We start from the raw sequence: 13740 nt of genomic DNA, 5'->3' as shown, positions 1-13740 counted from the left end.
TACATACACCTATAAATAGTTCAGTGTGTACCTCTAAAAATAGAACACTATTTTTAAAACTATAAAAGCATTATTACATTTGCAAACATTTATAGTAGTTCCCTAATATCATCAAACATTGCATAAGTGTATACATTTTCGTGATTGTCTTATTTTTTTTTACAGTTAATTTGTTTGAATGAAGATTCAAACACAGGTCACACATGGCGTTTGGTTGATATATTTCTAAAGTCACTTTCAATCTCTAAGTTTCCTCTTCTTTTAGTTGTTCGCAATTTATTTGTTGTAAAATGGAGTCATTTGTCTTTCAGTGTCTTTCTTATTCTAGGTTTTGCTGAATTGCATCCCTGTAGTGTTGTTGACCATGTTCTTCTCTACTGGTAATCCCTGTAAACTGAAAGCTAGAATGAGATGCTTTGTTCGAGTTCTTTTTGCTTTTGTTTTTGTTTTTGTTTTACCAAGATTTACTCATAAATGGTATTGTGTATATTCTACCAAGAAGCACATAGAAAGCTCGTCTTGATTGTGGCTAAGTGGGAGGATGTTTGTGATTTCATAAGTATATATTGGTTGTATCACCTAGGAATAAAATTTCACAAACTCATATGTTAGAATTGAATATGTCATTATTTTATGATATTTCAAAAAAAGCAACTTAATCTTTAGTGATTCCACCAACTGAGTAAGTATGAGCACCATTACCCTAGTGAATATGAGACTATGGATTATTCCCCCCATATGTCTGAAATTGGATTAAATTATGGAGAAATTCCAGGGGACATAACCTTGCACAAATACAAAGCATATATGTAGAACTTCTCTAACTTAAAATAATCATTGGTGGTTCTCGGAAAAGAGTGAGGAGCACTGTATTAGAACCAGACTGTTGTGGTGACCCCTCACTTTATAAGAACTTTAAGGGAGACTAATATGGAACTAGATTTCGAGGTCAATTCAAAGCATCAGAATTATCTTCTGGTGGAGCATGTGAACTATTTCCACCTACTCCAAGAAGATGTACATCCTTGTCTATGCTGGAATGCAGAGTTGAGATAAAAATATGAAAGCATGATAAGAAATCTCAACTATCTTTTAAAAACAGAAGTATATATGCATTCTTGGGAATGGAAATAAAAGTATGTGATTGTTCATGAGCTTTCAGAAATGTATGGATTTTAAAATAGCCATCTTTCTGGTTGCTTTTTGTTTCCTCTCGTTAAAAAAAACTGGAGGGGCTCCTGGGTGGTTCACTCAGTTTAGCATCTGACTTTGGCTCAGGTCACCATCTCAGGGTTCATGAGTTCAAATATCACATTGGGCTCTCTGCTATCCGAACGGAGCCTGCTTTGGATCCTCTGTCCCCCTGTCTCTCTGCCCCTGCCACACTCATCTATGCTCTCTCTCTCTATCTCAAGAATAAATAAACATTTCTTAAAAACTGGAGGGGTGCCTAGGTGGCTCAGTCGATTAAGCGTTCGACTCTTGATCTCGGCTCAAGTCATGTTTTCACAGTTGAGTGAGTTTGAGCCCTGCATCAGGCTCTGAGCTGATGTCGCCAAGCCTGCTTGGTATTCTGTCTCTCTTCCTCTCTCCCCCTCCCCCACTTGTGCTCTCTCTCTCTCTCTCAAAGTAAATAAGCTTAAAAAACTGGAAAATTAGGGATTTTGAATTTATAGTTATCTCTTTGTGATAGAACTCTAATTTCATACCTCTTGCCAGATATGAAGAAGGTATATCTTTCTACTGTATATTTCTTGGGGATAAATAAGTAATAATTTTCCATGTGTGTGGGTACTTTTAATTCAAATCTATGGTATCATGTATAAAATACTCCAGTTATTTAATAATACATCACAAAAATTAGACCCATATTCTATCATAAAACTGGTGGAGAATATCTTACTTAGACTCTGAGAACTGCACTACCTTAATGAGTTCTCTTCAATTTCTGTGGCTCCCTCAATATATTTTAATACCATATCAGAAATTGGAGAAGCTTTTCCGGAAAGTGACATAAATCTACAAAATGAAATGTGGGAGTCTGTGACCCAATTCTTATATTTCTTTTCTTCTTGCTTACTTCTGTTCCCAAATAAGAATGTGGACATGTTGCTTTATAATGACATATTATTGTTACCAATTTTTTTTAACTTTTTTTAATGTTTATTTGTTTTTGAGAGGGAGAGAGACAGAGTGTAAGCGAGGGAGGGGCAGAGAGAGAGGAGGAGACACAGAATCTGAAGCAGGCTCCAGGCTTGGCTGTCAGCCCAGAGCCCAACGAGGGGCTCGAGCTCACAAACTGCGAGATCATGACCTGAGCCGAAGCTGGACGCTCAACCGACTGAGCCACCCAGGTGCTCCTATTGTTACCAATTTTTAAAAGAATTTTGTTTTAGATAAGCTCCTTAATCTAATGTGTAACTTTTAAATTATTATTTTATATAATATCTTTCTTGTAACTGTAAAGTTAGGAACCTGGAACAGGCTGAGCCTTTAGAGCAAAATGTTGTCAAAATCGACAAGGTGAGCCCGAGGCAACCCCAAACTTGTAGTCTCTACAGAGAAATAGCAGTAAGACACTCTGGGTAAGGTTGGGTCAGGAATTATTACACTTCTCAAATGATGGGATTCTTATTATTTTATCTCATATTTCATGATACACAGGTCCATAAAAATTAACTGTCTTAAGTAAGGTGGTTTAGTGCTAGTTTCTCTGACAACACTCTGTGCTGATTAGACTATGAACAGAAAAGTGTGAAATACAACTTATACTAAAGAACAGGTTAATTTTTGATGATTCAATAAAACCCATCCTCTGAGAGTTTTACTTAAGAACCTAAAAATTCAGGTCAGTATAAAGAACTGGCAATTACTCAGAAAGCTTCAGAAGGTATATATCCTGATCTGTTGATGTGAACAACTTTTAGCGATATGTTATAAGGTGAAAAAACAGCTTCATGGAGTGCATGTAAATATATTTTGTATTAAATTAAATTGTTACGTGTGTAGTTTCTGTTCTTGTGTGACAATCTTAGATTTTTTTATATGCATTTATGATTCATTTCAAAAGACTTTTCTGTGATTTGGTTGATTTGTAACATCATACGTATGGTACATCATCAAAATTCTTATATTCATTGTAGAATGGTTTTTCAGGGAAGGTAAACATTCTATTAATGTCTGAAAGTAAGTATTCTTTAATTTCCCCGGATAATGACAAAAATGTATATTGGAAAATTTGAGCCAGCACTCCATAAATTGAAATGGTCTCTCCAAGGGCACCCCATTTTTCCCTGGTATTTTTAAGCTAAACAAAATTAACAGATTTTTGTAAGAGTCAAATTGAATACCTTGATCTATTAAACATGTAAGAGTGGCTTCATTAGTTGCTATTTTGAAGCAATAGCACGAAACAGAATTTCAGAGTCTGAAGATACCTCAAAAATCATCCACCCTCTCTTGGGAGGCTGGAATCCCTTACCACTACATCTAGCTTATAGCATTCTACACTGGGAATTAATATTTTCAGAGGTGGGGAGCATACTACTTTTATAGGAAGCTAATGATGTATTTGGATAACTCTAATTTTTAGAAAGTTCTTTCTTACATTGAGCCAAATTTTGTCTCTGAGCAATACCAGGTATGTCTACATGTTAATACTTTGAATATTTGAGGTCAGTTTACGTTCCCTTCTCCCCAACAAATGTTTAATATGTTATAATACATTTTTAGAGGTATCTAAATTTATTGTATTATTATTAGTATACAGAGTTAAAGGTATAGTCTTCCAGACCACCAAGTCTGCCCAAGATTTTTGAACCCAACTGCAAGGAGTTAGGGTACAACTACAAAGTTAAAGAGTCCACACAGATCACCCTTACTTCTGACATCAACTGTATGTGTAGGGTTTCTCAAATCAATCCTCAGGTTTGATAATTCACTAGAAAGACTCATAGAACTAACTGAAACCTACTCTACTTATAGCTGTTACAGGGAAATGATGCCAGAAGTCAGCCAAAGGAAGAGACACAATGCAGAGTCTGGAGGGTTCCAAATGTGAAGCTTTCCTTGTTCCCAGGACCTGTTGCCCTTCTAGTATTGATCTGTGACAATACGCATGTGGTAACGCCAAGGGGGAAGCTTTTGTGAGCTTCAGCATCCAGAGTTTTTATTGAGGCTTCATTACATAAGCATGATCGATTGATTTACCAGGTTTTCCAGAGGGTCCACCATGAAAAACAGAGACGCCTGTCACTTGGAAAAAATCCCAAGGGTTTAGAGGTTACTTCCCAGGACCTACGTACAAAAATGGCCACACCTCTTTTGGATGAGGCCAATTTCCTCACCATGCAATATCATTTACTATTTTCTGGGGTAAAATTCTCCGATTCCTTAATGTGACATGAAATATAGCTTTAGAAGCTAAACATATCTTGGTTGCATTTCTGTAGATAAGTCCTAATTTATCAATGTTCTCTTTTGGGGTCCAGACTTAGGGTAACTTTGATAACAAAATATATACCTTGTGTCACTACAAGCTACATTGAAGTATTGCTACTGTAAAGTATGAAATAATACTTTAGAGTCAGGGGTCAGACAGACAGAGAGAATCCTGACACTTAACAGCCATTAGACCTTGTGAATGCTACTTATTCTTTTCTGAGCTTTCGTTTTTTCCTAGAGAGTTAATAATATTCCATATATTATGGGGACTAAGTGAGATCACATGTAAAATCCTTAATGTATCATAGGACCTTAATAAAGATTAGTTCTTGTCTGGAAAAAATGTTGGATGATATGAATTTGTGTTTGAGGGGTTATCTTAGGCAACGTTTGCCTATCCAGTCTTCTAGACTAGATGTATGCATACATTATTAAAACAAAACAGAATTCATTCAATTTATCAAATATTTATCTAAATCCAACTGAGAAGTGTAAAGCATTATGCTAGCAACTTAGAAAAAGGCAGTTTCAGCCTTCCTGGAATGAGAACATTTTCATTAATATCTTTGATATAAGTAGACTGCAGTAGGTGTTGAATTAAAGTACATATCAGATGCAGTGATGGAAGGTGCAAGAGAAAAAGAAAGTCTGACTGGGATTATTAGAGAATGCTTCCCTGAGAAGGTGATATGTCTGAAAGGCCCAATGTACTAGCAGGCTTTGATAGCACTTTTAAGAATAGTGAATACCATTTTTCAGAATTTATAAATGTATTTACTTGGTGAAAAGTGAATTTTATGACAAGGTATATATAAAATTATCATAAACATAGGAACAAATCATAAATCAAATTATCTTATATCAGAAATAAGTTCTCTAAAAATAAGAGGCAATGTTAAAAAAAACTTTTAACTAAAAGCTTAATCTTTGTAATAAAAATAGCTCGTTGATTTTAAGGGATGTAAAGAGATTGCTTCTGTTCACTGCATTTTAAAAATTCAGAGACTAAAAACAATTAAAAAATAAAAATCCAGTAGACTTAACCCAATTTCTGATATTTATTATATCAGTTTTTGAATTCCAGGAAAACATAGATTTTATTTAAGGCAGGCAGTTCATTTGTGAGTAGCGAAAGACTTAAACATAATTAATTTGTTCATCAAACAATTCATTCAGCACATATTCATTGGATGTATTCTGTGCACCAGGCACTATTCCAGGCTCTGTGGGAAACTGACAATAAACAAGTAAATATATAGAATGTCCAGGGGTATAAGTACCATCAAGAAAATTAAAGCAGTATAATGCGTGATAGAGAGTGTTGGAGAATAGTCGAATTTGGTCTTTTATGTAAATCGGTCAGGAAACACCTTCTGACAGACATCTGAGCAGACAGGAATGTTCGTGTGGTAACAAGTCAGAGAGATATTCTGGGGTGAGGGTTCCAGGCAGAGTAGACAGCAAGAGCAAGGTTCCTGAGGTTGGAGCATGCTTGGCATTTTATAGGAGGAGCAAGTGTGGCTGAGAAGAGTGAGGGAGGGAGAAGGCAGGAGGTTGCTACATTATCGGGTTCCATAGGCCACTGCAAAGACTGGATTTTATTGCAAGTGGCACCTCAGTAACCTGACCCATGCCTACCTCTTAAACCTCTGTCTTTGCTTCTTATTTTTTCTTCTCTACACTTGTGCTGCCTAGTATGGTAGCCAATACCCCACATCCGACTATTGAGAACTTGGAATGTGGCTAGTTCAGTTGGACAGTATGAAAAAAAGTGAAATATCTCCATACTTTTATATTGCTTAATATGTTGAAATGACAACATTTCAGGTATATTGGGTTAAGTAGAATAAAAGAAACTTCATCCCTTTCCTTTCTTTTAATTAATGTTTTTATTTAGAAATAATTCTAGATTCCCATGTGGTTGTAAGAAATAATACAGAGAAATCCTGTGTTCCCTTTATCTAGTTTTTCCCAGTGGTAATGTCTTATCAGCACAATGTGACTACCAGGATATTGACAGAAATACAATCTTACTCAGATTTCTCTAGTTTTAATTGTACTCGTGTGTGTGTGTGTGTGTGTGTGTGTGTGTGTGTGCTTATCTATTCAACTTTGTCACATATATAGGTACCACAATGTCAACATTCAGAACAGTTTCTTCACCACCAAGATCCATTGTATTGTTCTTTTATAACTACACCCACCGCATATTGTGCTACATCCCTCCCCGGGGCCCCAGCCTTTACCAACCACTAGTCTATTCTCCATTTATATACTTTTTTCATGTTAGAAGTGTTATGTAAATGGAATCATTCAGGGCATATTCTTTGGGAACTGGCTTTGGTCCCTCAGCATAATTCCCTCAAGATTGATCTAAGTCACTGTCTGCCTCAATAGTTCATTCCTCTTTATTGCCAAACAGCAACCCATGAGCGGGATGTACCACACTTTGTTTAACGACTCACCCGTGGAAGGACACCTGGGATGGTTCTCGTTTCTGCTACTATGAATTAAACTGCCATAAACATTCCTGTACAGATTTGTGTGTGAATATGGGTTTTCATGTATCTGGGGTAAATGCTTGAGTACAACTGCTGGGTCATATGGTATTTGCATGTTTAGTTTATAAGAAACTGCCAAATCACTTTTCCAGGGTTCTGTATCCACCTGTTTCTTTTTACTTTTTGTCACATGGCTACTAGAAAATTTAAGATTACATATGTGGCTCACATTTCTATTTAACAGTGCATCTCTTGTGTAGAGCACTGGTTCCTCATCTCACGCTCTCCACATGTGCTGTTCTCTCTGGAGTGTGTTCATGACCCCTCTCAGATGTACATGAACGTCCATAGCACAGTGGTTGAAAGCAGAGTCTCAAACCAGATGGCCTGGGTTTGGATCTTGGATCTACCCCATATGGGGTATCTGATTTTTAAGATAGTTAATACTTTTCCCTCAGTTTTATTAATCTGTAAATGGGATGATTATAGCAATACCGATCTCATTGGGTTGATATGAGGACTGAGTTAGCACATGTGAAGTTATTTCCTAATGAGCTCTTTCTGACTCCTGCCCAAGAGCAGATTGAAATCCTTATATAAGCTCTCATCACAGTCAACATCCTCATTAAAGTTGTAATTCTATGATTATTTTGTATCTCACTTCACTATTGCAGGGGCAGTGGTCTTATCTAACTTATTCAGTACTATATCCTTAGTACTAGTATAGAACTTGCAAAAAGGAGAGAGTATATCATTGTTGAATGAATGAGGGAATGGATAAATTGCTTTTTTTGAGTCGTGTTTTTTTTAAGTTTTTTAAGTTTTTAAACTTCAGTTACCATGCAATGTAATGTTAGTTTCAGGTGTACAACTTAGTGATTCAGCTCTTTCACAGAACACCCCCGGTGCTCATCACAGCAAGTGTACTTCTTAATCGCAATCACCTATTTTACCCATCCCCCACCCACCTCCCTTCTGGTAACCATCAGTTTGTTCTCTAGAGTTAAGAGTCTGTTTCTTGGTTTACTTCTCTCTCTCTCTCTCTTTTTTCTCCCCATTGCTTGTTTGTTTCAGTTCTTAAATTCCACATGTCAGTGAAGTCATGGTATTTGTTTTTCCTCTGACTGACTTACTCTTTGGTATGGCCAAGTAATATTCCAGTGTGTGTGTGTGTGTGTGTGTGTGTGTGTGTGTGTGTGTTTATTTTACTATTATATATATATATATATATATCACCTCTTCTTTATCCATTCATCAGTTGAAAAATTTCGTTCAATGGAAGCATTCAATGGAAGCATGATTTACTTTAATTATTTAACTTAATTTCTTCTTCCTTAATTTTCAAAATCAATGTTATTCATGTTTCTCTGATTTAGAAGACTAGGTTTCTATCTGCAAGTTCTATGAACAACTTGTACATGTGGATCCAATCTATTGTGGAGTAAAAATTGTTCTGGAAAAGTGATTGAATTCAATAGTAATAGTACTAAAATATATATGTGTATATATAGAGAGAGAAAGTACTCTGTGACAGTTTTAGTTCAGTTATTCAGTTCAAGCAATCATGTAATTGTTATGATACAATTCATGTTACTTAACTGCTTCCTTTGGATTATGGGCCCTATGAAGACCAATCCCTCAGTCAGTAGGTGACATTAAGGTAAAAGTACTTTTTAATGACTCTGCAGATACCTTTTTCTCAGTATACCTAGTCCTTAAATAGTAAGCTCCATGACATTCTTAGGAAAGTCACAGAAAACCGTGGCATAGCATAGATGATTTTAATTTACCCACTCTGTTTTAAAACTGTGTACCAACTACCAACAGCACATGCCTGTTTCACACACACACCCAAATATATTTTGTCAGTGATTGACCTTTATCTTCTCACCTACAGAGTGAGGTTACTATAGTAGAAAGAACACTGATTTAGGGTCACTTTAACCTAAGGTGAGTGAGGCTCTTGCCATTAATTCTACGGTCTTGACCAATTAATGTTTCATCCTTCATTTCATTTCCTAAGTAATGGGGATGTTGATGAATTCTAAGTGGAATTGCAATGATAACTAAATACAAGTGTCCAGATACAGATGCTAAGTAAAAAATATCTCCATTTTTGGATGGTACCAGGATGTATGGGATGTGCTGAGTTTCACATGTTTTCTTCAATTTTACCATACACCCTCACAGGCATTAGGCACTGCTATACTTTAGCATGCTGAGTACCAGAAATGCACTTTGTTTAACCAGACAGCTACATGACAAGACTTTGCCATAAGATTATGACTTTCAACTCCAAACTAACCAGTGAAATAAAATACACCTTCTTTCCATTGAAAAGTATTTGAGCTCAAACTTGTACTGAAGCATATCTGGGTGTAAAAGATTGCGATGCCATTTGTTTCCTGGTTTGGTGATTTTTAATACCAAGTAGATTAAAATAATACTAAATAACAAAAAATTTGCTAATATTTATTGAATTTTTACTCTGTGCTCAGAACTATATGGATTTGCCAGAACTAGTTTGCGATATAATTGATATATAACATTGTGTCAGTTTAAAGTGTATAACATGTTGATTTGATACATTTGTAAATTGCAGTATTATTACCACCATAGCATTAGCTAACACCACCATCATGTCCCATAATTATCATTTCTTTTTTGTGGTGAGAACATTCAATCTGGTTTCTTAGCAACTTTGAAGTATATAATGCTGTATTATCAATATAACTACACAGGTAGCTACTATAATCATCCCTATTTTACACTTGAGGAAACAGGCTAAGAGAGATTAAATTAGTGACTCAAGGTCAGAGTACTAGTAATTATTAAAGCCAGGATATGATTCTTTGTAATGTGAGAGTTCAAGCCTTTGCCAGTGATGCATGTTGCCTCTTATTTCAGTAATAAGTTGGCCATTTGGGTTAATCATGGGGAAGGTGATGTTCCCTTTGTTTTCATATTCCTTATATTTTTCAACACTTTTTATTCATATATAGTCTGGTAAAATAAAATCATGTCCTCTCTTTCCTATGCCTTTACAGTTATTGTGTTACTATGGCCTTTATAAATGAAATAAGCAATGACAACAACAAACCCTTGCCCAAAGTGAGTGAAAATTCTAGCTCCTTTTCTCATTTTCTTATTGCAACGCAAGGACTTTGAGATTCACCACAAATTATCTATACACCAACGATATTTAATTTTCACAGTCAGGTAACTCCTGTGCTATAGACATGAAAGCATGACACCTACATGTTTACAATCATTTCTCCTACCCTATTTTAATAGAGCTAGCTGTATGTAACTATCGTCTGGAATAACAATGTTAAATGTATTATTTTATTTAACTAAAATATTAAATCCTTAAAGAATACCATTTGTTTGCCACTCATTTACATATTACAAGTCTATGTTTGGACTTTGTTAGCCTTTTCTCTACTGTACCTCTGCTCCACACAACTATTTTTATGTGAAAATTGTTGCTTTATAGGATCACTTTGCCACTATGTTGCTATTTTATTATTGCTATTATATTTAATTGGAATACTACTATTGTGTAACCAGGGAGAGTTCTTTCAACCTGGGAACATTTGCTTCAAATAGTATGGAGCTATTTATTTATTTATTTTCATTTCCTTACAGTATCAGCTTTGATTAATAATTATATACAGGCTTTGTTCGTCTTACCTTGGTGTCACCAGTAATTGGGATCCATATCCATATCCTAACTTGCAATCATGCTGCAAGAGGCCAATAAATTCCCGCCGAGTGTGTTACTTGTTAAATTTAGTGCATTACACTCAGGGTAATGAATAAAAGCAGTGGGCCGTCACCGTCTGGCTGGCTGAGGAAGGCTAGAGCAGGCAGACTCCCCCGAGGCCTTGAGCTGGCTTATAACGGTGACAGGCGGAATCAAGGGAGTCCCCGAGCATCACAGTTCAGTTTGTCTCCCTTAATTTCCTCTTCTGTAGAGACTCAGAAGGCTGTAGGGAGGTGAAGTAATCTCAGCCATTAATTCACCACACTTTCATAAAATGCTGCGCGCTCTGGTTTCATTAACAAGCAAATACAATTTGGATAAATAGTCATGTGTTTGCATTCAGCAGAGATGAGAATACCGTTGAATATAAACTAGTGGGTATGCTCCATGCAGCTCACTTTGTGTATCTACATATGTCTACTGTGTATTCACTTGTCTATATTAAATATGCACATAGGTATTTTTATATGAGCGAATAACCAGTAAAGCAAGCTCCTACCATATATATGTACTTATTTCCAGCTCATATTTATTGAACATACATAAGCAATTACTAAAGAAATGACTACCACATTCTTAAGCCAACATGTAGCTCTTTCCTAATAAATAAATATATTCTTCAAAGGAAAATGTTCTTTCTTAAACTATACTATCACAAGAATTTAACATCTGCCATAAATGTATAAATGCAAGAATGTTAGAGCAACCAGGTCTATCTTCTGAGTAACTGCTTTTTCTTGGTAACTGAAAGTTTTTGTTATCCCAGCAAATAATTGTTATATACTATGTCTCATGCCAAAACCAGCAGACTCCTTTAGTCTTTGAGTAATTGTGAACGTTAATATCTATCCAGAAACAGATTCTTAAAGAAAGGAGGAAGAATAATTGGTGTGAAATGACCACTTAACATTATTCTTGAATATCTTGGAAAATTTAGTGTAGAGTGTCCTTTGCTATCCATGATAAAGCAGCTGGTTCAAAATAACATGGTGTATCTCATTAGAGGGATATTAGATCTAATTATGCAACATATAAGTGAGATCATTATAGTAACATTATCTCAATGAGGTAAGTAAAGCACACGTGAAATCTAACACTCTGCCGCTTGAAAGAATTTTTGAAAGCAAATGTGAGGAATTAATGATAATTTAAGTGTACTTTGAAAGATGTTGAAAACCCATCATGAATCTTTGACATGTAATGGAAAAATATAATAGAATGATATTACCCTGATTAATTCTACTGAAGATAAAAATGAACTTCCTGGGCGAATATCATCTTTTAATGCAGACAAATTGTTTTCTAAACAAAATAAAACAAAAAGGCAGAGAAGTGTCATAGCGTGTTTTTTTGTGTGTTTGTTTTATTACCTATTTGGGGGGGGACTTTTGTCATATCAGCGATCTTCAAACTTCAGAGTGTAACAGAATCACAGAGAGGGTGCTTTTTTAATGTTAATTTCTTTTGAGAGAAGAGTGGGGGGGAAAGAGCACAAGCGGGGAAGGGATAGAGCGAGGGAGAGAGAGAATCCCAAGCACGCTTTGCACTGCCAGCTCAGAGCCAGATGCAGGGCTTGATTTCACAACCATGAGATCATGACCTGAGCCAAAATCAAGAGTCTTATGCTTAACTTAGCCACCCAAGTGCCCTAAGAGAGCTAGTTAAAACAGATTGCTGGCCCCAACCTCAGAGTTTCTGATTCAGTAGGACTGGGTGGAATCTGAGAATTTTCATTTCTATAATTCCAAGTGATGCTGATGCTCTGGTCCAGGTGCTCTTTGAAGACTACAGGACTATGTGAAAATCACTACAAAGGACACTTAAGTCATATTATCATCTGGATTATTTTTCTATACAATTAAAGTCCATATATCCCATACTCTGCTTGATATTTTTCAATCAAGTTATCTTCAGAAATCCAGATTCTATTATGAAGAAAGCTGCCTTTAAAATATAATTAAGGCTATCTGCCTGACAAGTGCATTGGGCATATTTTTAACAACATATTTAAAAACAACCACACGACAAAATGAATAGATACTACCTAGCGGGGAAGAAGCCAAAAATAATGAGTTTTAGCTCTGTGAAGCTAATTTAGCTTTCTTATCTGTAGATATTATCTCTTTCCTAAGAGGTCTGAGTTAACTACTAAATTGATTGATTCTAATGTACAGCATGGTGACCATAGTTAATAATACTGGATCATACACATGAAATTTAATGAGTATAGATCTCAAGTGTTTTCATCACGCACATACACACAAAACAGGAAATATGTGAGGTAATGGATATGTTAACCTGATTATGGTTATCATTTTATAATGTATATCAATCATCATATTGTACACTTTAAATATATACTGTTTTATTTGCCAATTATACCTCAATAAACCTGAAAGAAAAAATAATAAATTGAAGCCCTCAAATAAACTTTAAATTAAAAATTAGCAATTGAATGAATATTGTTATCATGTATAAAACAACTGGTTGATTCCTTTCATTTGTAAAGTAATATCAGGTATAGTTTGACTGGTTTTGTTAATTTATTACCTAAAAGTGTGTTTAGGAAGATGTGTACAATAAAATGCCACCCAAAGTTTGCATACGAGTTTTGTTTTCCTTTTTTTTTTTTTTTATAAAAAAAAATCTGCTTTTTTTCTCAAGTCAAGCATTATAATTGTTATGGTAACAATGATCAAAGGGCATTCCCAGACATTTTCTCGACTCTATGTATGTAGGTTTCAAAATTAGATAATCTGGTTTATATTCTGAATTCAAATGCCTGAGTCTCCATAAAATAAGGCAATATCTACGTGGCAGTCAGAAAAATATTATAAGACCTCAGTATTAGGACAATAACTTCAAATGTTCTTGTGGAAGAGATCCCAAACCAAATTTATGAAACAGTTCTTAATATTGAAAAATTGGATTACATTCTGTTGTTTCAGTGTAGATTTTAGCTGAGCTGTCCGTCAAATTCTGGATTCTCTTGTTATCTCTGCTCTCTGCCCGCCCCCCCCCCCCAGCCAA

The 13740-nt window shown here is 35.5% G+C and overlaps 1 long non-coding RNA gene across 1 annotated transcript in view; it reads left to right on the top strand.

Moving 5' to 3' along the window:
- The window catches only part of LOC123610698, a 392464-nt gene extending 379151 nt beyond the window's left edge, over positions 1-13313 (top strand). Inside the window, exon 7 of the long non-coding RNA XR_006718253.1 lies at positions 3985-13313. This is a non-coding gene — a long non-coding RNA (uncharacterized LOC123610698). The remainder of the gene's footprint in view (positions 1-3984) is intronic.
- Positions 13314-13740: the final 427 nt, after the last annotated feature.

Source organism: Leopardus geoffroyi, chromosome C2, assembly GCF_018350155.1.
Source record: "Leopardus geoffroyi isolate Oge1 chromosome C2, O.geoffroyi_Oge1_pat1.0, whole genome shotgun sequence".
Lineage (NCBI taxonomy): Eukaryota > Metazoa > Chordata > Mammalia > Carnivora > Felidae > Leopardus > Leopardus geoffroyi.
Note: the sequence above shows the minus strand (reverse complement) of the source record. Positions and strands in the feature narration are given on the sequence as shown.